General features: G+C 46.7%; 1 long non-coding RNA gene across 1 annotated transcript in view; it reads left to right on the top strand.

The window, feature by feature from the left end:
- The first annotated feature begins 593 nt into the window (after window positions 1-593).
- Window positions 594-25893, top strand: part of LOC140387679 (uncharacterized) — a 76419-nt gene continuing 51119 nt past the window's right edge. Inside the window, exons 1-2 of the long non-coding RNA XR_011933937.1 lie at window positions 594-730; window positions 1702-1761. This is a non-coding gene — a long non-coding RNA (uncharacterized lncRNA). The remainder of the gene's footprint in view (window positions 731-1701; window positions 1762-25893) is intronic.

The raw sequence follows: 25893 nt of genomic DNA, 5'->3' as shown, positions 1-25893 counted from the left end.
TAGACCCTAAAATAGCAAAGGAGGGAATGGTAATCAATCAGTCTCCAAGTTTATGTATTTTCTACTTTGACCACAATTTTCCATGTTGAAGAGGAACATTTCGAGAATAGCCCCATTTGGTCCATTATGGCTCGCTCAGTCAGAAGCATCAGGATTTGAGGCATGGTTGGCAGAATGCAAAACTTGTGTTTGGAGATTAAATACTTATTTAAACAAAGAAAAACTTTTTTTTAGAGCATTAATCTCTCTCTCATAGGCATGGAAGCTTCTAGATCATAAAATACTTGCATGGATACTGTTGTCAGTCACTGAGACCTTTAATTATTTATGCTCTCACATTTTCAGGAAATGCCAAAATCCAGTTAAGATAGAGTAAAGCAAATTTTTTTAAAATACAGCCAGTCAGGAGAGAGGAATATTAAAGATGGCCAGAATGTTTGACTGAATTTGACTGACATTCCAGCTCACCCTACGCATTCTTTACATTCCTTTTATGGAGCAATGCTCTGTGGAGGTCTGTCATGCTTACTCATACATCTTGACAAGTAACTTCAGGGAGTACAGAAAGCAAACAGTTGCTATTGAGAAATGGCAATGCTTTCTTCAGGAGAAAGTACAGAAAATGTGCAAGCTGCCGTGGAAATATTATCTGATGCTTGTACAATGCCGATAAAAGAGGTTGTTTTCAAGTTTGAGTAGTTAGCCCAAATCAAAATATTACTTCAACAAGGTCAGTAAACAAAAAGTGAATTATTCTTTCCTGATATTCACAATACTACTGACAAGTGATTGAAGTGAAAATAGAACTTTCAGCAGAATGTTTGCTTGCAGCAACGCTGAATGGTAGGAAGCAAAACTCATCTTTACTCTAATTCATGTACAGTGGAGCTAAATTTGCTGATTTCTGCAGTCTATCTGATGTAAAATAATGACCAAATAGTCAGTTCTTCATCATTGATAGTTTAAAGACAAGGCAGAAAGCAACCAAAATAATTTTAGAACCTGAATCCCTTTCTTTTAAATTGGAGAAGGAATTGGATATAATTATGCAGCAGTCAATCCAGTTTGGCTATTTTTGTAAATTAAATTATAATTAGAGGCATATACAAATCTGGGAGAGAGTGGGTGGGGGGGGGGGGGGGGGTGTCATGGAAGATTAGCTCTATCAACTGATTAATAGAATTGAGTAAGATAACTTTTAAAAAGCATTATCTGCAGGAGAGGTCAAAAATTGAAGGCCGGTGAGGGGCCAGCTCGAGTTGAACCAGTATTTGGACTAAACCATTTCAAGGCCATAAGTCTGAGGAACTGCCAAAGGAATTTAAATATACGGTGCCCAAGTGTGATAGGAAGTGAAACAAGGTAAACCAAAGATTTTCCTTATTAGATCTCTGACCATTGGTGAGCCAAATGTGATCTTTTGGCTAGTCTTTTAACTGGGTAAAGTGTTCTGCACAAAATGTACAAGACTTTACTTCAATATTGCAATCAATGGATAATAAACACTGGCACATTTTTCTGGGCATTTAGATCACCCATATCGAACTGTTGTGTTAGCATGTGCTGGGCTGACAGAGAGTCACCGTTTGAAGGGGAAATTAATTGTCTTTTTATTTAAAGCATATACAAAGGTGCACTTTAACCTTTTGTTCTAAACATTTTTGTTCCTGGCTTTTCTACACTTAAAATATTCTAACATAGGAATTACAATGGATATCCCTCTGGCTTATTTGGAGGAGGAGGAGGATTCAGGGAAGAATGGTGAGTAAAGGACATGTCCAGTCTTTTTATCCTCCTGAGAAATTATTCTCTCTTTCCTATATATAGTAAAGCTGGTAATGGAATTAGGAAGGAAGAAAATGAGATTAAGCATTTCCAAATGAGTATTTGGAGACGGTGGAAGTTCGGTGTACAGGATGAAAGAGAAGCTAGGTAGACCAGCTGATATACAAGTCATATAAAATTTTAATTATAACAAACTAAACATGTCAGCACAAGAAGGGAGAGTGAGATGTAATTCCTGAAAATATAAGAGTTTCAAGCACCAGATGTTGACTCAGATAAACACATCTGTGGGAAGTGTCACTAACTCATTTTGCTCAAAATCCCAAAGAAGGAGATGGTGATAATTCAACACTTCAGGGAGGGATAGAAGTTTGTGGAATCAGAGTTTCTGAAGCTAATCATACCGATGAGCTTGCACTGGAAGCATAGAAATTGGTGACTATCCCAAGGGCAAGGAAAAACAGGGAGGAAAAGCTCTAATACCCATGTACCGTAGCAACTTATGTCTCTAACAGATCTGAAGCTCTAGCTTCCTGTGGTGAAGATGAAAGCTCCTGATAACCTACTCATTATTTCAGACTGACTGAAAGTAAAACAAATGGGTCTGTAGTGTCTATATTTGTTTTGTCAACAATTTTAGTAGCCTGATTCTAACCCACTGGTTCCTCATTAATAGCCTCTGACTTTCTCAGAATGATCACCATTGTATCATAATGCTTTCTCTCAACTATGGGATGAATAACAAAATGTTCGGGGACAGGTTTGTTTAAAATTCTTTTCACTTGTCTGAGAATTCCATCTTATTAATATCATTGTCATTCATTCTATGTCGGATAAGTCTCAATTGGAATAGAGGTACCTTGCCAGACTCTGTAGCTTCTTGCTTGGGGATTTAAGATAAATACAACAGGTTGAGCATCCCTTATCTGAGATTCCAAAAAACAAAAATTCCAAAACATTCTGAAGAATTCCGAAATCCGCACTTTCTTTCCTGTGCCAATGTGACGTCACGGGTACCTGGGCAAAGCGGGAGCCCCAACACACCGCAAGTGCACAGTTCCCAATGCGTCACACATACATAGTTCCCAACGTGCCGCACATGCACAGTTCCCAACACACCGCAAGTGCACAGTTCCCAATGCGTCACACATACATAGTTCCCAACGTGCCGCACATACATAGTTCCCAACGTGCCGCACATGCACAGTTCCCAACACACCGCAAGTGCACAGTTCCCAATGCGTCACACATACATAGTTCCCAACGTGCCACACATGCACAGTTCCCAACGTGCCACACATGCACATTTCCCAACGTGCCACACATGCACAGTTCCCAACGTGCCACACATGCACAGTTCCCAACGTGCCGCACATGCACAGTTCCCAACGTGCCACACATGCACATTTCCCAACGTGCCACACATGCACAGTTCCCAACCTGGCGCACATGCACAGTTCCCAACGCGGCGCACATGTACAGTTCCCAACGTGCCGCACATGCACAGTTCCCAATGCACGCACATGTGAAGTTCCCAATGCACCACATATGCACAGTTCCCAATGTACCGTATATGCACGGTTCCCATCGTCCCGCACATGTGCAGTTCCCAATGCACCGCACATGCGCAGTTCCCAACGTGCCGCACATGCGCAGTTCCCAATATGCGCACATGCGCAGTTTCCAATGCACCACATGTGCGGAATTCCCAACATGCACTGCATAAGCGCAGTTCCCAACATGCCGCAGATGCACGTTATATTCCGAAATCCGAAAAATTCCGAAATCCAATACACACTCGGCCCCAAGCATTTGGGATAAGGGATACTCAAACAGTAGTTTAAAAATTGATGGATCTCTTAACACTGTTCAGACTTAAGACATGGATTTTCGAATAGAAACAAGATTACATTTTCTTTTCCTGGAATTATCAATGTTGCAATCAACTTACTATCAAATGTGAGTTGCATGTTCAGTTTTTTAATAACCTTTTACATACCTATGAACACATGAATTAGGAGCAGGAGTAAGCCATTCAGCTCATCGAGCCTGCTCCGCTATTCAATAAGATCATGGCTGATTTGCTTGTAACTTCAACTCCATATTCTTGACTACTGATAATGTTTCACCCCCTTGTTAATCAAGAATCTATCTCGCTCTGCTTTAGAAATATTTAAAGGCTCTGCTTCCACTGCCTTTTGTGGAAGAGAGTTCCAAAGTCTCATAATCTTCTGAGAGAAAACATTTCACCTCGTCTCTGGCTTAAATGAATGGCCCCTTACTTTTAAACATTGATCCTTAGTTCTAGATTGTCCCACGAGAGGAAACATCTTCTCCACCTCCACCCTGGTAATACTCCTCAGGCTCTTAAAGGTTTCAATCAAGTCACCTCTTACTCTTCAAAATTCTTGTGGATAAAACCCTAGGGCGGAATTCTCAGTTCCTGAGGCTAAGTGCCAGTGCGAACGGAGAATTCGCGGGAGTTTCACGATGGGAAAATCAGCATGAACCCCTCACCGATTCTGGTCCCGGGCCACACATGCGCAGGGCTGACGGCCTGCACCGGTCACGCCGGAAACGTGCGCCAGCCCTGTTGGAACGCTAACCCGCCCACCCCAACCCCCCAGCCCATCACCTGGCCACCCCCTACCACTCCCCCCAGCCCTAGCAGAAGCGCCCCGGCCAGCGGCACGGATTCGGACGATTGTGGCAGTGCTGGACACTGCCCACAGCCGGCACGCCAGGTTCCTGACCGCTGGGACCACACGTGGCCCGCGCCGTCGGGAATCCAGCCAATCGGGCCGAGCATCGCGAGTGGGCCGGCTGATGACACGCCAACAGCGTTGCGACTGCGCGCGGCACTATTATGCCGATTTGGAGCGGGCGGACCATTGCAGACTGGCGTTACACTGGCGCCTGCCCTGGATCCAGCATTGGATGCCATTCTCCACTCAATCGCCGTTCCTGACATCGGCATCGGACTACGGAGAATCCAGCCCCTAATCTCTCCAAACCTTCCTCATAAAACAACCCACCCATTCCTGGAATTAGTCCAGTAAACCTTCTCTGAACGGCTTCCATGCATTTACATGTTTCCTTAAGTAAGGAGACAAATACTGTATGCAATACTCCACTTGTGGCCTCACCAATGCCATGTACAATGAAGAATAACATCTCTACTTTTGTAATCAATTCCCCTCACAATGAGCAATAACATTCTATAAGCTTTCCCAATGGGTGGCACAGTAGCATAGTGGTTAGGACTGTTACTTCACAGCTCCAGGTTCCCGGCTTGGATCACTGTCTGTGCCCAGTCTGTATGTTCTCCCCATGTCTGCATGGGTTCACTTGAGTGCTCCAGTTTCCTCCCACAAGCCCCGAAAGGCGTGCTGTTAGGTAATTTGGACATTCTGAACTCTCCCTCAGTGCACCAGAACAGACTCCAGAGTTTGGCAACTTGGAGATTTTCACAGTAACTTCATTGCACTGTTAATGTAAGCATACTTGTGACACTAATAAAGATAATTATTATTATTACCTGCAAACCAGTGTTTCGTGATTCATGACTAGGACACCCAGATCCCTCTGCACGTCAGAGCTCTGCAATATCTCACCATTTAAATAATAAGCTTCTTTCTTATTCTTCCTGTCAAAATGGACAATTTCACATTTGCCCACATTATACTCCATTTGCCATATTATTGCCCACTCACTTAACCTATTTATGTCCTTTTGTAACCTCCTTACGTCCTCTTCACAAATTACTTTTCTACCTGTCTTCGTGTCATCAGAAAATTGAGCAACCAAAATTCAGTCCCTTCATCCAAGTAATTTATATAACTTGTAAAAAGTTGAGGCCTTATAGAACATACAACATAGAACATTACAGTGCAGTACAGGCCCTTCGGCACTATTCCCTTATCGTCCATATGTCTATCCAATGACCATTTGAATGCCCTTAGTGTTGGCGAGTCCACTACTGTTGCAGGCAGGGCATTCCATGCTCTTACTACTACCCGAGTAAAGAACCTACCTCTGACATCTGTCTTATATCTATCTCCCCTCAATTTAAAGCTATGTCCCCTCGTGCTAGACATCGCCATCCGAGGAAAAAGGCTCTCACTGTCCACCCTATCCAATCCTCTGATCATCTTGTATGCCTCAATTAAGTCACCTCTTAACCTTCTTCTCTCTAACGAAAACAACCTCAAGTCCCTCAGCCTTTCCTCATAAGATCTTCCCTCCATACCAGGCAACATTCTGGTAAATCTTCTCTGCACCCTTTCCAATGCTTCCACATCCTTCCTACAATGCAGCGACCAGAATTGCACGCAATACTCCAAATGCGGCCGCACCAGAGTTTTGTACAGCACAGTAAGGCAATAAGAACTCACGTTTCACAGGTCCTCCGGGTGGAGCCCCGTGGTTCCTCACCTCTGCGGTATCCACCAACCTCTACGTGGGTGACTACCCTATCCTCAGCCATTCCAGCCACCTCCAGGGCAGATTCCTCAAAGGAGGTGATGTTTCTTAAGTCTGGCAACCCGCCCCCAGTCTGGGCCCCTTTCTGGCGATTGTGGGAGAGCTTTTCCTGAGTAAACACATAGAGAGCATTGTTAGCCACACGCGTGATTCGCAGTGGTGGGAGGGTGTGTGTGAAGGAAGGGTTGTGGGGGGTTGAAGGGAGACGGGGTTGATGGAGGGTTGGGCGTCGCATGGAGAGTTTGGTGGGCAATTGCTCACATGGGGGCGGAAAGGTCTCGGGGTGGAGTCTACTCACTCGTGCTGCCCAGTGTAGGTTGTTGACCTTTTTCTGGCACTGGAGGCCAGTCTTCCTGGGCACACTCCTGGAGCTTACACCCACCATCACCTCATCCCAGACCACACTGGCTGCCCTATGGCTGACCCTCGAGGGAACAGGACATCTGTTGACATCCACTGTGTCTAGGAACCTCCCCAGGTCTGCATCCCTGAATCTTGGGCCCGGTCTTCTGGGCGCCATTGTTACGACCTGGCTGGGGTTGGCTGAGCAAGTGCTGCTTAAGTGTTGCTTGACCTTGTTAGTGGAGGGCTGGCGAGCGTGGTGCCGGCGAATCAGCTGGTGAGCCTTCATTGGCGGCAAGAAGCCCATGGTGCCTCATTAAGTGGACCAATTAACGTTGACTAGCATTGCCGGCCTCACTGGGCCAACTGCCAGGAAGCTCGTGGCAGTTCCTGCTCCCAAATCTTTCCAGAGAATCGCAGCCACAGACATTTTTTGGGTGAATTGCACCCACAGTCACAGAACAAGGAGAAGCCATTTAATACTGAGTTAAGAAGGAACCTTTCCACTCAGAGGGTGGAATCTCTATCTCAGAGGTCTGTGGAAGCTCAATCAATGAGCTTGTTCAGGATAGAAATCAATAGATTTCTGAATACTAATGATATCACTGGATATGGAGATACTGGGGGGAAATGGCATAGGGTAAATGATCGGCCATAATTTGTTTGAAGTGTCCCCGAGGACTACATCTGTGGGAAGTGGATTAAGTTGCAGAAGCTCACCAAACTCATGGATCGGTTAGAGCAACAGCTGGGAGCACTGAGGGGCACACAAATAGCTGAAATTGTTATGGATAATAGCTACAGAGTTGTGGTCACACCCAAAGTACAGGAAGGTACATGGGTGACCGCCAGACGGGGTAGGCAGGGGTCCCCTATGGCTATCCACCTATCTAACAAGTATGCCGTTTTGGATACCGATGAGTGGGAAGGTCCATCAGGGGACAGCAGCAGTGGCCAAAACGAAGGGACCACGGTTAGCCCTGCTGCACAGACGGGGGTACCAAGCGTAACAAAACAATAGTGGTAGGGGCTTCAATAGTCAGGGGCACAGCACAGATAGGCGCTTCTGTGGCCGTGAAGGATACTCCAGGATGATAGTTTGCCTCCCTGGTGCCAGGGTCCTGGATGTCTCTCAGTGGGTACAAAGCATTCTAAAACAGGAGGGAAATCAGACAGAGGTCATTGTCCACATTGGCACGAATGACAGAGGTAGAAAGAGTAGCGAGGCCCTGCAATGGCAATTTAGGAGTTAGGTAGAAGATTAAAAAGGAGGACCTCTAGGGTAGTAATCTCAGGATTACTCCCCATGTCATGTGCTAGTGAGGCTAGGAACAGGGAGATACTGCAGCTGAACACGTGGCTAAAGGAGGGAGGGCTTCAGTTTTTTGGGTCATTGGGATGTTTTCCAGGGAAGGTGGGGCCTGTACAAGAAGGACGGGTTACATCTGAACTGGAGGGGCACCAATATCCTGGCAGCGAGGTTTGCTATTCAGAAAAGCCAAGGTCGCCACATTCCGGCACCTGTTCGGGTACACAGAGGGAGAATTCAGAATGTCCAATTCAGCTAACAGCATGTCTTTCAGGACTTGTGGGAGGAAACCGGAGCACCTGGAGGAAACCCACGCAGACATGGGGAGAACGTGTAGACTCCACACAGGCTGGGAATCGAACCTGGGACCCTGGCGCTGTGAAACAACAGTGCTACCCACTGTGCTACGGTGTAGAGACTGCGGATGAGCATGGTACCAGGGTCAGGCTGGCTCAGAGGAAGAGCAGGCTGGGTGAGGCTGAACTCAGTGGACCTGGAGGTCTGGAGTGCATCTGCTTCAATGTGCGGAGTATAAGGTAAAACAGATGAACTTAGAGCCTTGATTCATGCGCGTAACTTGGATGTGGTTGCGGTAACGGAGACTTGGTTAAAAAGGGACAGGACTGGCAGCTAATTATTCCGGGGTATAGGTGTTTTAGGCGAGAGAGAGGGGAAGGTAAAAGAGGGGGGGGGGAGTTGCAATACTGGTTAGAGAACATATTAATGCTGTACAGAGGAAGAACACCTTGGACGAATCAAGTAACGAGATACCGTGGGTATAACTCATCGGCAGCACAGTAGCATAGTGGTTATCACAGTTGCTTCACAGCTCCAGGGTCCCAGGTTCGATTCCCGGCTTGGGTCACTGTCTGTGTGAAGTCTGCATGTTCTCCCCGTGTCTGCGTGGGTTTCCTCCGGTTACTCCGGTTTCCTCCCAGTCCAAAGATGTGCGGGTTAGGTGGATTGGCCATGCTAAATTGCCCTTAGGTGTCCCAAAAGGTTAAGTGGGGTTACTGGGTTATGGGATAGGGTGGAGGCATAGGGTTCTCTTTCCAAGGGCCAGTGCAGACTCGATGGGCCGAATGGCCTCCTTCAGCACTGTAAGCTCTCTGATTCTATGAACTCAGAAACAGGAAGGAGGCAGTCACTATGATAGGGGTGTACTACAGGCCTCCCAACATCCCACGGGAAATTAAAGAACAGATATGTAGCAGATTCTGGATAGATGTAGAAATAATAGGGTTGTTGTAGTGGGAGACTTAATTTCCTCATATTGACTGGAAATCCCTTCAGGCTAGGGGTATGGTTGGTGAGGAATCTGTTAAGTGTGTCCAGGAAGGTTTTTTGGAACAATATATGGATAGTCCAACTAGAGAGGGGCTACACTGGACCTAGTACTAGGGAACGAGCTCGGCCAGGTCATCAAAGTTGCAGTGGGGGAACATGTGGCGAACAGTGACCACAATTCCGTAAGCTTTCGGATACTCATGGAAAAGGGCGAGTGTTGTCCGAGGGTTAAGGTGCTAAATTGGGGAAGACTAACTACAACCAGATTAGGCAAGATTTAGAGGCTGTTTTTTGGGAGAGGCTGTTTGAGGATAAATCCACATCTGGCATGTGGGAGTCTTTTAAGGTGCAGTTGATGGGAGACAGGACAGGCATGTGCCGAAGAAAAGAAAAGGCAAGATTCAGGAACCGTGGATGGCCAGGGAAATTGCGAATCTAGTCAAAAAGCAAAAGGATGCATACATGAGGTCTAGGCAACTAAAAACAGATGAGGAACTTAAAGAATACAGGGACAGTAGAAAAGATCTCAAACAGGGAGTTAGGAGGGCAGAAAGGGGTCACAAAATGTCCTTGGTAGACAGGATTAAGGAGAATCCCAAGGCATTTTATATGTGTATTAGGAACAAGAGGGTAACTAGAAAAAGAGTTGGTCCGCTCAAGGACAAAGGAGGGACATTATGCACAGAATCAAAGGAAATAGGTGAGAACCTTGATGAATATTTTGCATCGATATTCACAAAGGAGAGGGAAATGTTGATTGGTGGTGTCTCAGAAGGTTGTGTAAACACTTTAGAACAGGTCGTTATTACGAGTGAAGAGGTGTTAGGTATGTTAAAAAGCATTAAGGTAGACAAATTCCCTGGGTCAGGTGGCATCTATCCCAGATTCCTGAGGGAGACAAGAGATGAAATTGTTGTGCCTCTAACAGAAATCTTTGTTTCCTCGTTGGCCACAGGTGAGATTCCAGAGGATTGGACGATAGCCAATGTTGTCCCATTATATAAGAAGGGTAGCAAGGATAACCCAGGTAATTTATAGGCCAGTGAGCTTGACTTCAGTGATAGTGAAATTGTTGGAAAAGGTTCTCAGAGATAGGATCTATGCACATTTGGAAGTGAATGGACTTATTAGCGACAGACAGCATGGTTATGTACAAGGGAGGTCATGCCCCACTTATTTAATTGAGTTTTTTGAGGAGTTGACAAAATTTTGATGAGGGAAGGGCTGTGGATGTTGTCTACATGTCTGTAGTAAAGCATTTGATAAAGTCCCTCATGGCAGGCTGGTGCAAAAGATTAGGGTTGAACTAGCTAGATGATTTCAGAACTGGCTAGGTCATAGAAGACAGAGGGTAGCAGTGGAAGTGTGTTTTTCCGAATGGAGGTCTCTAATTAGTGGTGTTCCGCAGGGATCAGTACTGGGACCTCTGCTGTTTGTAATATATATTAATGACTTTGGGAGAAAACATAGCTGGTCTGATTAGCAAGTTTGCAGGTGATACTAAGATTGCAGGAGTTGCGGATAGTGATAAAAAGTGTCAGAGAATACAACAGGATATAGATAGGTTGCAAAATTGGGCGGAGAAATGGCAGATGGAATTTAACCCGGACAAATATGAGGTGATGCATTTTGGTAGATCCAATTCAGATGGGAGCTATAAAATAAATGGCAGAACCATCAGGAGCATAGACACACAGAGAGATCTGGGTATACAGGTCCACAGATCCTTAAAAGTGGCAGCACAGGTGGAAATGATGGTAAAGAAAGCATATGCATGCTTGCCATCATCAGATGGGGCATCGAGTATAAAAGTTTGCAAATTATATTTCAGTCATATAGAACGTTGGTTAGGCCACATTTGCAATACGGTGTCCAATTCTGGTCACTGCACTACCAGAAAGACGTGGAGGCTTTGGAGAGAGTACAGAAAAGGTTTCACAGGATGTTGCCTGGTATGGAGGGATTAGCTATGAGGAGAGATTGAATAAACTGGGATTGTTCTCCCTGGAAAGACGGGGCGACCTGATAGAAGTTTATAAAATTATGAGGGGTATAGATAGGGTGAACATTTGGAGGCTTTGTCCCAGGGCGGAAATCACAATTACAAGGGGGCACAAGTTCAAGGTGAGGGGATAGGTTCAGTGGAGATGTGCGGGGGAAGTCTTTTTACAGAGGGTGGTGATGGCCTGGAATGCACTGCCAAGTGAGGTGGTTGAGGCAGATGCGTTAGCGACCTTTAAGACTTATCTAGATAGACACATGAACAGGTGGCGTATAGAAGGATACAGGCAGTTGGTCTAAATAGGACACATGATCAGCGCAGGCTTGGAGGGCCAAAGAGCCTGTTCCTGTGCTGTACTGTTCTTTGTTCTTTGTTTTTATAATAATATAATCTTTATTGTCACAAGAATTCTTACATTAACACTGCAAAGAAGTTACTGTGAAAAGCCCCCAGGCGCCACTTTCCGGCGCCTGTTCGGGTACACAGAGGGAAAATTCAGAATGTCCAAATTGCCTAACAGCACATCTTTCAGGACTCGTGGGAGGAAACCGGAGCAACCAGACAAAATCCACGCAGACACAGGGAGAATGTGCAGACTCCACACAGACAGTGACCCAAGCCGGGAATTGAACCTAGGACCCTGGCGCTGTGAAGACCATAAGACCATAAGACATAGGAGCAGAATTAGGCCACTCGACTCATGGAGTCTACTCCGCCATTCAATCATGGCTGATATTTTCTCATCCCCATTCTCCTGCCTTCTTCCCATAGCCCCTGATCCCCTTATTAATCAAGAAGCAACAGTGTTACCCACTGTGTTACCATGCCGTCCCTGTTCTTGGTGGAGCAGGCTCACTGGGTTGAATGAGCTCCTCCTACTCCTATTTCCTATATTACATGAGAGTGATCATCCAAAGAGTACGCACGATCGAGAATAGTCCCAAAAAGGGGCTAGGATTATAAACCACTTCATGGTTACTGTTCCCCTGGGCTGCTGCAACTCCCATTTTCTGTACATTCCCAGATTTTGATTAACCACTCAGGGTGTATCTAATTCCTTGAAGTTCAACCCTATCACAAGACATAATCATTCAGGGCACATGTGATCTATGCAAATTCTTAACGCCTTGCATGGAGAGCTGTGATTTATTCCCAAACATGATCTATAGATTCTTTTCAGCTTCTGCATAAAACTCACCTGTAAATTTTATGCAAATGCGTCAATTACTTTGGATCTTACAGTACATTCACAAAGTACAAGCAATGAGCAGTTACATCTTTAATAAAAACAGATACATGTTAATGAATGTTATCTCACAATGCACAGCCTCTCAAATCTAGTGTTAGTAGGTGTGAAGCCTCCTAGATTCAGGCATTATTGCTGGGCTTTTCCTTCTTTTTTCAGAAACAAAGTAGTTTGGATACGTTATTAATATTGTGACATGTTTTTATTTGGGAGATGTCAGCCCTTGAACAATTAGGAAGAGTTTTCAGTGGATTATGCCCAGCCAATTAGTGTCCACAAGTAAATTGTAACAGATGAATTACCTCTCAGGTCTGGGATTTAATAATCCCCACAATATTCACATAAAATGCAAAACATAATTTTGACCAAAGGAAACAATCAACTGAAACATAAGGTAAACAGATAATCCATTCAGATTCCATGTTAGACAGATTTTGGATGAGCAATTCTGAGTGCCAAGAAAATAAAATGCTTTCGCTGGTCTATTTCATGGCTGGATTTTGATAAATACAATTCATTTTTTACTTTTGGGAGTATAATTTAACTGATATTCATGCTACAACATACATGGGTATTTGGCAGGAAAAACCATCATCAACAGGAAGTAAGATTTTCTAAACAGGAAATGAGTGTTCAACACAACATAAATATGTGGAAATCAAAAATGAAAGTTCTTCACTGGTGTATGAATAATTCATCCAGTTGAAGTTACCTCCTGCACACACTTCGAAACAGTATATATGCAGGAGAGAATTTTATGTTGCAAATACTATCACGTTGTCCCTGCTGCCGCCATTGCACACTCCGCCCCCACCCCTCCTCCCCACACGCCCTGTGTTTCCTTCTATATAGTTTGCAGAGATTTTTTGTGTACAGGATGACATTTTTATGGGACGATCGTATCTGCAGTGGATTTCTTAAAAATCACTGACCTTGACCGAGAGATTCAGGATATATTTGTTTCAGACTTGGGATTTGTCCACATAACTGATAATTTGCATTACCTATTCTAAATTGCTTCAGAATAAAAGGTAAAAAGAGAAACATTTTTTTTGTATTGGATCTGTTTACTGTCACGTGTACCGAGGTATAGTGAAAAGTATTTTTCTGCGAGCAACTCAGCCAGATAATGGAATGAAATGAAAATCGCTTATTGTCGCAAGTAGGCTTCAAATGAAGTTACTGTGAAAAGCCCCTAGTTGCCACATTCCGGCGCCTGTTCAGGGAAGCTGGTACGGGAATTGAACCGTGGCCTGCCTTGGTCTGCTTTCAAAGCCAGCGATTTAGCCCTGTGCTAAACCAGCCCATTTTAGTACATGAAAATAAAATAAAATAAAAATAAAATACATAAAAGGGCAACAGAAGGTCCACAATGTAAATACATAGACACCAGCACCGGGTGAGTAAAATACAAGTTGGAAATGTTTCCAAAAACTAATTAAAAGCTAATTAAATAAAACAGTGATGCAGGGTTAGGCAATGTGTTGTACCTGCATGATGTGGGAACTGGTGGACCCCATTGTGGTTCTTAGCGAACGCATCTGTAGCAAGTGTTGGTTGTTTGAGGAACTTCGGCTCAGAGTTGATGAGCTGGAGTCTGAGCTTCGGACGCAGAGAAGGGCACACACAAACATACCAAAAAAAAAGTAATAGTAAAAAATTTAAAAATAATAAAATAAGGGGCGCCATTCTCCACTCCCACGCCGGTTGGGAGAATCGCCTAGGCCGCCAAAATTTCCGGGGATGCCGGTCCGACGCCCTCCCACGATTCTCCCAAGCAGTGGGAACGGCCCGGTCGAGTGTCGCGGGCCGCAGGCCGGAGAATCGCCAGAGACACCGAAAATGGCGATTCTCCGGCACCCCCGCTATTCTGAGGCCCGGATGGTGTGGGAGTGGAGAATCGCGCCCAAAGTACCTGGTAGGGTATTATGCACCAGCTCAACAGCAGCAACTTTGTACAATTGTCAATATTATTTACAATACATAAGTAGGCATCTGTTTGTGGGGGAGCGGGGGGAGGAGAGACTGGGAAGTAGATACACATTTGGGTGCCGGAGAAACAATTAGAGGGCAATACGCAAATGGGTCTGGTGTTGATGTTGTCACTTGCTTCTCCCGGACTGTTTTCGCTGCCGTTGTCATCTCGCGCTCACCTCCGCTTCAGCCGTTCGTCCCATCTTTCGTCTGGATTCTCCTTGCTCTCTGTTCCCTCCTCTCTCGTATACCCCTCCTTTGTTCCTCTTTCCCCTGTTCCTATCCCTGTTTGCTCTCTCTCCTCTGTTGAGTGGTTCCCCCCCCCCTCGGCCTGGCGCCTTCCCCCCTGTTGGGGGGCGCCCTGTAGCCCTGCTTTGTTGCATGTCCCTGGCGCTAGCTTTCCTGCTAGTGCGGTAGCCCCCCTCTTGGGTGTTACTGTCTCGCTTTTCCCTTGCCCAGCCTCTGCGTTTTTCTGCCCGCTCTTCCCCCATCCTACCCTGCACTCCCCTCGCTTGCTCTCACTTCTCCGCTACTCTCGTTCCCTCGCGCCGAGGCCTGGTCTCCCACCTGAAGCGGTCCCTCGGGTAGTGGTTTGCGTTTTGTTCAGGGTGCGCTCGCCGTGGCGGGGGTGGGGACGGGGAGGGCCTAGCGTGTCTCTCCCCCCCCACCCCCGTCGGCGTGTTGTTGCCCCTTGCCAGGGGCCCCTTATTTCTACCCGAGCTGTTTGTTTTCCAGCCCATGTACCTCGACAAACCTGTTTGCTTCGGCGGGGGCTGTGAAGAAGTATTCTCTTTCTTGGTATGTGACCCAGAGTTTCGCTGGGTACAGCATATCAAAACGCACGTCGTTCTTGTGAAGAGCTGCTTTCGCTATATTGAGTTTGGCCCATCTACTGGCTAGGTCTGCCCCAATGTCCTCATAAACTCTAATGAATTGTCCTTCCCATTTGCAGGTTCTGTTTTTCCTGGCCCAGCGTAGGATTGTTTCCCTATCTTGGTACCGGTGCAGTTTAGCTTTACCTGCTCTCGGGTGGTCCCCTGCCTTGGGCTTCGGGCGCAGCGACCGGTGTCCTCTGTCCATTTCTGGTGGGTTGGGGAAAGTGTTCCTCCCCACTAAATTGCCCAGCAGCTCGGCCACGTAGGCCGTGGGGTTTCTACCCTCGATCCCCTCTGGTAGGCACACTACCCTGACATTTTGCCTTCTCAAGCGGTTCTCCTGATCGTCCACTCTGCCCTTCAGGCTCCCCTGTGTTGTGCCCAGTCTCGCCACCTCCTCCTCTCGGGCCGTGATCCGGTCGCTCATGTCAGTCGCAGCTTTTTCCAACTCCTTAATGGTCGCTTCTTGGGCTTCCAGTTTCTCCTCTTGTGCTTCCAGTTTCTCCTCTGTTCTGCCCAGGGCGAGCTGCACCTCCGCCAGGGCCTTGGCCATTGCTGCCTGCACTTCAGCCTCTATGTCTGCTCTGGCCTCTGCCTTGTTTTCCTGCTGATGTTTCCTCAGCGCCCTGGCAAAGGCTGCCTTCCAGTTCCAGTTCCCCCCTGGCCCAGGGGGGAAATGGTCCTGTCTGACCAGTTCTTTTTATTGCGGTGAGGCTTTCGTTCCACCGCTTTGTGCGCTGATTAGCTCGTCTGAGCGGGCTCGCACATTGCCCCATCTGCTTTTGGTGCCCTTTCTCCCTCTGCTTTGGCTCCCTTCTGGCATTTGTTTTTTCCTCCTTTCTTTTTTCTTTCTCCTTTTTTCCCTCCTATTTCTTTTCCCCTCCCTTCTCTCCCTTAACACTTTTTTAAATAAAACTCGGTGGTAGTCACCACTGATGTATATATTGTATTTATAGGATGTTGATATAGGTGCTTTACAGTAAGGCCCCTGTACTACAGGTACGGGGGTAGATCCCTGCCTGCTGGTTCCGCCCAGTAGGCGGAGTACAAATATGTGTGCTCCCAGTACAGCAGCCATTTCATCAGCTGCTGTAGGAGGCCACACATCTCAGTGTAATAAAGCCTCGATTACATCCTACTCTCGTCTTTGTGTAGTTGATCGTGCATCAAACTCTTTCCAAGAATTTTTTTTTTAAAGTGAAAGAATTCTTTCTCTTTAAAAGTTTTCTTTTCAAAGTTTTTTTTTGAGAAAGGGGAAGTTCTTTTTTTTCCCCCCACCACTCACCCACGGTCGAGAGAGAGAGAGGTTTCTGGTCAGGCCGGGAGTACCTCTTTGTTCCGCCGCCTGCCTCGTGGTGGTCGCCGGTTGGGGGGGGATGGAGAGGGTTACCTGGACACTTTAAAATAAATAGTGGGGGAGGGTTGAGTTGTACAGAGAATTAGAAAAACAAAGTTTAAGAAGAAGATAGGAATGCAGGTCAATGATGAGGACTTTAAACTAGTTAAAGGGGCTGAGGGCTCAGGAAGCAGTCACACCCCTTTGATTAATTCCCCTCAAAGGGGAAAACAGCCTATGGTCACCTGGGACTATGGCAACTATACCTCTACCCGACCTTTAGTTAGCGATGTAGGTACTGTTCTATGTGACCAGGATCGAGAATCCCAAAGGTTGAGTTGTCTAATTTGGGATATCTCATCTGGGCTGCAGAGGAACTTAGAGTGGAAGGGAAAAGGTCCAGTCATTGTGGTCCATGTATATGTAGATGCCATATGTAGAACAGAGATATATATATGACATATGTAGAACAGAGATAGAGGTTCTGCTGAAGGAATATGAGCCGCTAAATTAAAAAGCAGAACTAAAAAGTAATCATCTCCAAATTACTACCTGAGGCATGAGCTAATTGCCACAGGGTCAATGAGATTTAAGAGGAAAATGCATGGCTCAAAGGTTGGTGTGGGAAAATGGGTTTGAATTCATGGGACACTGGCACCAGAACTGGGGAAGGAGGGATCTGTTCTGATGGGACAGTCTTCACATGAATCATGCTGGGACTAGAGTCCTGACAAATAGGGCTATATATCAGGCTTTAAACTAAATAGTGGGAGGGTTCAGTTGTATAGAGAATTAGAAAATCAAAGTTTAAGGAGATGTTAATGATGAGGACTTTAAAAAGTTAAAGAGGCTTAGGAGAGGTTAGTAAATCTTCGAGAGAAGGGGGCCTGTCAATGCAAGACTGAGGACCTAGATGCACACAGTAAATGAAACAAGATAAATGAACTTGTAGTGCACATTGAAATTAGCGAGTATGATGTTCTGGGCGTCACAGAGACGTGGCTACAAAGGAATCAGAGGATCGGGGGGGGCAGAAGGAAGGTGGGGAAACCACGAGAGATTGGGGGGGTGTACTCCCCCCTTTTTTTCCCATTCTGTCTGGAAAATAAAATAAAAGCACAGCCAAAGCCGGGGGGGGGGGAACAATGGGGAAGGAGGAGGAACTATATACCGATCCAGAGGGCAATGAAATGCACATAGGGTCAGTTAAACGAAGGACAAAATAAACCTCGCTGTATCATAAAAGAAAATAGCGCGGGTGAGAAAAAATGTGATGTGTATATGAGAAATGCCAATAAAAAGATTTTGAAAAATAAAAAATTAAATTAAATCAATAGCAAGAAACGTTGTAGGGTCGGAAGGCATAGAATCTGTGTGGGTAGAGTTGAGGAATTGCAAAGGAAAAAAGACCCTCATGGGAGTTACGACCCCTCGCAGGAGTCAGGACGTGTGACAGAAAATAAATCAGGAAATAGAAAAGGCATGTAAAAAAAGCAATATTACAATTATCATGGGGGACTTCAATATGCAGGTGGACTGGGAAAATCAGGTTAGTGGCGGATCCCAAGAAAAGGAATTTGTCGAATGTCTATGAGATGGTTTTTTTGGAACAGCATGTGGTAGAACCCACGAGGGAACAGACAATTCTGGATTGGGAATGTGTAATGAGGCAGACTTGATTAGGGAACTTGAGGAGAAGGAACTTTTTGGGTCAGTAACCACAATATGGTAGAATTCACACTGCATATATAAAAAGTAGGAGAGAAGAAGTAGTAATGGGGATCAAAGAAATGGTAGAGGAACTGAATAGATACTTTGCATCAGTCTTCGAGTTGGAAAACATCAGTGGCATACCAGAACTTCAAGTGAGTCGGAGGCAGAGGTGAGTGTCGTGGCCATCACTAAGGAAAAGGTACTGGGGAAGCTGAACGGTCTGAAGGTGGATAGATCACCCGGACCAGATGGACTGCACCCCAGGGTGCTAAACAAGATGGCTGAGGAGATTGTGGAAGCATTGGTGACGATCGTTCGGTAATCACTGGAGTCAGGGAGGGTCCTGGAAAATGGCTAATGTAACACCCTTGTTTAAGAGTGGAGGGAGGCAGAATTTCGGAAATTATAGGCCTGACGGTTAGCCTGACTTTGGACGTTAGTAAGATTTTAGAGTCCATTATTAGGAATGAGATTGCGATGTACTTGGTAGTGCGTGGTAAAATAGGGCTGAGTCAGCATGGCTTCATAAAGGGGAGGTCATGACTGACAAATCTGTTAGAAATCTTTGAGGAGGTAACGAGGAAGTTAGACAAAGAAGAGCCAGTGGACATGGATCTATTTGGATTTTCAGAAGGCTTTTAACAAGATGCCGTACAGGAGGCTGCTAAACAAGATAAGAGCCCATGGTGTTAGAGGCAAGGTACTGACATTGCTAGAGGATTGACTGACTGGCAGAAGGCAGAGAGTGGAGATAAAGGGGTATTTTCAGGATGGCAGCCAGTGACTAATGGTGTTCCGCAGGTATCAGAGTTGAGACCCCCAGGGCTGCATGGTGGCACAGTGGGTTAGCCCTGCTGCCTCATGGCGCTGAGGGCCCAGGTTCGATCCTGGCTCTGGGTCACTGTCCGTGTGGAGTTTGCACATTCTCCCCGTGTTTGCGTGGGTTTCGCCCCCACAACCCAAAGATGTGCAGGTTAGGTGGACTGGCCTCGCTAAATTACCCCTCAATTGGAAAAACTGAATTAGATACACTAAATTTAAAAAAAAAGAATTGTGACCCCAACAATTTGCGATATACATTAACGATCTTGCAGAAGGAACTGAGGGCATTGTTTCTAAGTTTGCAGATGGTACAAAGATATGTTGAGGGACAGGTAGTGTTGAGGAAGCGGAGAAGCTGCAGAAGGATTTAGACAGACTAGGAGAGTGGGTAAAGAAGTGACAGATGGAATAACATGTGGAAAACTGTGAGGTTATGCACTTTGGTAGGAAGAAGAGGCAAAAACTATTTTCTAAATGTGGAAAGGCTTCGAAAATCTGAATTAAAAAGGGACTTAGAAGTCCTAGTTCAGGATTCTCTTAAGGTTAACATGCAGGTTCAGTTGGCAGTTAGGAAGGCAAATACAATGTTAGCATTCATTACAAGAGGGCTAGAATACAAGAGCATGGATGTACTGCTGATGCTGTATGAGGCTCTGGTCAGACTCTATTTGGAGTTTTGTGAGCAGTTTAGGGCCCCGTATCTAAGGAAGGATATGCTGCCCTTGAAGAGTGTCCAGAGGAGATTCACAAGAATGATCCCCGGAATGAAGGGCTTGAGCAATTGAGGATTCTGGGTCTGTACTTGATGGAGTTCAGAAGGATGAAGGGGGATCCCATTGAAGCTTACACAATACTGAGAGGCCTGGGTAGAGTGAACATGGAGATGTTTCCACTGGTGGGAGAGACTAGAACCTGAGGGCACAGCCTCAGACTGAAGGGATGATCCTTTAAAACTGAGATGAGAAGAAATTTCTTCAGCCGGAGGGTGGTGATTCTGTGGAACATTGAGAGGAGGGACTCCCTCTCCCCCAGGGTTGGGGGGGGGGGGGGGGGGGGGGGGGGGGAGGCGGTTGCTGACTGAAGCCCATCATTGTCAACACGGCCTGGGAAGAGGTGGCAAAGGCTGTCAATGCTGCCAGCCTGACCAGGACTGGAACAGAGTGCAGAAAAAAGCTGAATGACCTCCTCAGGGCAACTCGGGTAAGTCACTACCTCCGTGCCCCTGACATAGCTGCTGTCCCTCACTCTTCACATCACCCCCACTCCCCTAGAGGACAACCCAAACCAACCTGCCTGCATCTCCCTCGCATTTCACCCTCCACCAAACCCCAACACATGTATTGTCCTTTTTGGCCAGGTGCCTTGCATACATAGGCCACCAGCTATAGCCCCCTTACAACTCACCTCAAGCATGTCACCAAGTCCTTTCTCTGTCCCCTAGGACAAAGCGGCCCATAATAGACGAGAGCACCAGAAGACTGAAGCCAACATCCCTGACCTGCGAGTGCAGACCCCGAGGGCGTTGGTGTTAGCGGGCGAGGCTGAGGAAAGGGCAGTGTCAGAGGTCAACATCCCCAGCACACCCCAAAGCACCAGTCCAGGGAAGACACTGACTTTTCATCACTGCTATCGCCCGCACTCGCCACCATCACAGGGACTTTCACCTCAGTGAGGGATTTTAGTGAAGCCGAATAATAAATAAGGATCAAGATCTGGAGCAGTGTGGGTCCTACCACCCGATTTTGTTGCTAAATGCAGATGCCAGATTGTTGGCAAAGATCATGGCCTTGCTGTGGGGTGCACAGTGGTGCAGTGGGTTAGTGCTGCTGCCTCACGGTGTCGAGGTCCCAGGTTCTATCCCGGCTGTGTGTCACTGTCCGTGTGGAGTTTGCACATTCTCCCTGTGTGTGTGTGGGTTTCGCCCCCACAAGCCAAAAAGATGTGCCAGGTAGGTGGATTGGCCACGCTAAATTGCCCCTTAATTGGAAAAAATGAATTGGGTACACTAAATTTATTTTTAAAAGGTCGTGGCCTTGCTGATTGAGGACTGTGTGCCGGGGGTGATAGGGAAAGATCAGACGGGGTTCGTAAAGGGCAGACAACTGTCGGCGAATGTCAGGAGATCACTGAACGTGATAATGATTCCCCTGAGAGGGACAGGATGTGGAGGTGGAGGTTGCTAAGGATGCGGAGGTGGAGTGGGAATATCTGTGGTTAGGGTTAGGAAGGTTTGGTTTCGGGCAAGGGTTTGTAGACTGTGTCCGATTGTTGTATAGGGCGCCGGTAGTGAGCGTATGGATGAACCGGGTGAATTTGGGGTACTTTGGTCTGCACCTTTGGACAAGGCAGGGGTGCCTACTCTCCCCGTTGCTTTTTGCCTTGGCAATAAAACCACTGGCAATAGCGCTTAGAGGGTTAAGGAGTTGGCGAGGGATTTTGCCGGGGAAGGATTGAGCACAGGGTCTGTTATATATGGACGACCTGTTGCTTTATATTTCTGACGCCACTGGGAGGTATTGAAGGAATTATGGGTATGTTGGAGGAGTTTGGCCAGTTTTCTGGAATACAAGCTAAACATGGGGAAGAGTGAGTCTTCCCGATTGAGGCCAAGGGCAGGAGAGGAGGTTGGGTGAGATGCCGTTTAAAGGGGTCAGGGCGAGCTTCACAAATTGAATCTGACGCAATTGGTAGAACAGATAAGGAGGGATTTCAAGAGGTGGAATGTGCTGCCGCTATCATTGGTGGGGAGGGTGCAAACATGGAAAAAGACGGTGCTCCCAATGCTTTAATGTTTTTTCAGAACCTCCCGACCTTCGTCCCAAGATCTTCCTTCAGGAAATTTAATTTGTTGATCTCGTGGCGGCCCTGCAGGTGTGGGGACAGCGCGAAGGCTTTTGAGGTTAGAAGGTGCCTCGGTGTGGGCACCGATTTGTGGTCATCGTAGATTTCTACCCGGGGGGGGGGGGTTGGATGCAGGATTTCAGGGATGGCAATGGGCAGAGATCGAGTGGTTTGGGGAACTGTTTGTGTGGGGCAGCTTTTCGAGTTTACAGGAATTGGAGAAGGACTATGAGCTGCCCAGTGGGAATGGGTTCCATTACTTACAGTTACGGGTCTATATGAGGAAGCAGGTGCCACCTTTTTCCGATCTGCTGCCCTGGAACTACAGGATAAGGGGTGTCGAAAGAGGGTATGGATGAGGGCAAGGTGTCTGAGATTTACGAGGAGTTAATGGACTGGGAGGGAATCCCGATAGAAGAAGTCAAGAGTAAATGGGAGGAGGAGCTGGGGGGGGTGGGGGGATGGAGGCTGGGTTGTGGCAGGAGGCTCTGAGGAGGGTGAATGTATCTTTGTCGTGCGCAAGGACTTATCCAATTTAAGGTAGTTCACAGGGTGCATATGACGGTGGCCAAGGTGAGTAGGTTCTTTGAGGGGGTGGAGGACAGGTGTGGACGGTGCGTGGGGAGGCCTGCGAACCATGTCCACATGTTTTGGGCATGTCCGAAGCTGGAGGGGTTCTGGCAGGGGGTTGCGGACGTAATGTCCAAGGTGCTGAAGATGAAGGTGGCCCTGAGTCCAGAAGGATGATATTTGGTGTGTCGGGAGTCCAGGGGGCTAGAGAGGCCGACATTTTGGCCTTAGCCTCCCAAGTAGCCTGGAGACGGATTTTGCTGGAGTGGAGGGATTCGGGGCCACCACAGCCGGGGATGGGTGAGCGACATGGAGGAGTTCCTGGGGGTGGGGGGAGAGGTGGTGCGTTCGGGTAGTTATGGGATTTTTAATTAGATTTCTATTTGTTCTTACTCTTGTGATGGTTTGTGTTTAATGTTTATATAAATGCCTTAATAAAAATATTTTTAAACAACACGTCCTGCAAAAATGGTGCTTTGAGCCAGGCCACCCCGATCCTGAGGGAGACACCCTGGGTCCATGGACTTGGCACCAAGTCACTCTTAGCTATTTGCCCCTGGTCCAGACAGCCACCCCGCCCAGCAAGCCCGACAATTTTGGAGAGTTTCAAAGAGATTTCTTACCTCCTCGTTCCCCCTCGGCAGCCATGGTGCACAGGCCCCGCTTGTAAATACTTGCACCAATTCACGTCAGCGTGACATCCATCTAAGAGGGTGAAGCATTGCGAATGGGTGGAGCATGACATGTCTAACCGGGAATGAAATTAAAATCCATGCAAATGACGATGTGGGTGTTCCTATGCCCTATGTGGACCCTATCTTTCCCCAACTTGATGCCCATTGCACAGTGACATATAGAGACACCCCAATGAGACCATCAAGTGCCAGCCCTTACACTATCTGTTACCAATCTATAAGCTGCAGATACTGGCCCTGACTGTGACTGTGACTGCCACCTGCAGCCCAGTATTATGCCCAAACCACACCCCATCCCTCAATCCTCCAGACTGAAGTGAGTGAGGTGGTGACCAGGGTCTGTGCACCTTTGTCACTACTGACAATGGACTGATATGCTCTCCCCCTCCCTGCACTGGGACCAGGACAGTGTTTGCAAATTCAGCAAACTAAACTGAAGCGGTGCTTTACTCAGTTCTCCACCTGACTCACGTTTGAGCTCCTGCCTTGGATCACTTCCCATTCTGGCCCTGAGGACGATCTCATCATCCCCCACCCAGTTTGCCTGTGTGCTCCCTTCCCCAATGTTCTCCCCACCCCAGACAGGCGGTTGCTCTCCAGGCCCTTCCCTTGCCTTGTCCTGTCTCCCCCCCCCACCCTCCAGACAAGACTTTGTCCTTCAGCACATTTCAATCCCCACTCCCACTTCCCCACCTTACTGCTGGTCATGGTGCATAAAGCCTTGGCTCTGAAACCACCCTGAAATAGTTGTGCTGTTGCCTGCATAGCCTGCTGCAGAGTTTGAGGAGCCGCAAACAATGCGCAATGTAAGGTAGGTGAACATACCTCAAACCGTAAGTGGTGTGGTTTGCCAGGTGCATATATTTCTATCCGATCGCTGGTCTAATCAGATGCCAGTGTGGCCTTTGATTCAGCGTGGAGACTGTGATCCCGATGCGATGCTTTCATGATGAGCATTCATTCATGATATTCAGATATTGTCCCCAACAGTGTCAGCTCTGGCTTAATTGGTAGCACTCTTCCTTCTAATTCAAAAGCTTGTGGATTCAAGTACCACTCAAGGATCTGAGCACAAAAATAATCGCTGACTCTCCAGTATTATGTTCTGTGTTGTGGCCGTGCTAATGGTGCAGACAGAACATCTAGTTCTTTAACTAGTAACATAGTTTATTAACAAAGTGAGCAGGTAGAAAGATAACTGACAAACTATCATACAGATGGTAATGAATAATTGAACTATCCTGGAACTACTTCTAATGTGACTGTCCTCTAGTATGACTTACTGCCAACTGCCCGATCTGTAGGGACACATGGTAGATCTCTATTGCCACCTGCTGGTCGGATGTCACACAGATAACTTTATACATTAATATGTATATGCATATCACCACATCAAGCACAGTACTGAGGGAATGTAGCACTGTCAGAGATGCCATTGAGACTAAAATTCTAAAGGGGGGGGGCAGGAGCTGAAGGACCTCGATGTATATGTGCATAGATCATTGAAGGTGGCAGGAGAGGTGGAGAGAGCAGTTAATAAAGCATATAGTATTCTGTACTTTATTAATAGGGGCATAGAGTTCAAGAGCAAGGAGGCTATGCCGAACTTATTCAAGGCACAGGTTAGACCTCAGCTAAACTATTGTGCACAGTTCTAGGCGGCGCACTATAGGAAAGATGTGAAAGCATTGGAAAGTGGGGCTGTTTAGCACAGGGCTAAATCGCTGGCTTTGAAAGCAGACCAAGGCAGGCCAACAGCACGGTTCAATTCACGTAACAGCCTCCCCGAACAGGTGCCGGAATGCGGCGACTAGGGGCTTTTCATAGTAACTTCATTGAAGCCTACTTGTGACAATAAGCGATTTTCATTTCATTTCAAGTGCAGAAGAGGTTTACAAAAATGATTCCAGCGACGAGAAACTTCAATTATGAGAATAGATTGGAGAGGTTGTGACTGTTCTCCTTGGAGAGAAGATGGCTAAGAGGAATTTTGACAGAGATGTTCAAAATCATGACGGGGCGGGACAGAGAAGATAGGGAGAAACTGTTCCCTCTCGTAAAAGGATCAAGAACGAGAGGGCACAGATTTAAGGTGGTTTGTAAAAGAAGCAAATGTGATGTGAGAAAAAACCTTTTCACACGTCAAGTGGTTTGGATCTGGAATGCACTGCCTGGAAATGTGGTGAAGGCAGGTTCAATGGAGGCATTCAAGAGGGCATCAGATGATGAATAGGAACAATATGCAGGGGTAAAGGGAGAAGGCATGAGAATGGTACTACGTCATGATGCTTGTTTAGAGAACTGCTGCAGACACGATGCCCCAAATGGCCTCCTTCTGCACAGCAACAATTCTGTGATAGCACAGTGGGAAACATGTGCCACCATTGAAGTCTCAAGTGGACGATCACAATTTGTTTTCACACCAACCTAAAGCAGATTTTTACACTCCCATGATATAGGACCTCAGAAAGGTTATGGTGCAGAAAGTGGTCCTTCAACCCACCTGTGCTGTCTAAAATAAAAGAAAAAACAACCAAGCCACTCATTTTAATCCCATTTTCCAGCACCTGATCCACAACCTGGCAGGTTACAGCACTTCAGCTGCAGATCCAGG

This window comes from Scyliorhinus torazame, chromosome 13, assembly GCF_047496885.1.
Source record: "Scyliorhinus torazame isolate Kashiwa2021f chromosome 13, sScyTor2.1, whole genome shotgun sequence".
NCBI lineage: Eukaryota > Metazoa > Chordata > Chondrichthyes > Carcharhiniformes > Scyliorhinidae > Scyliorhinus > Scyliorhinus torazame.
This window is presented reverse-complemented; position numbering and strand designations above follow the sequence as displayed.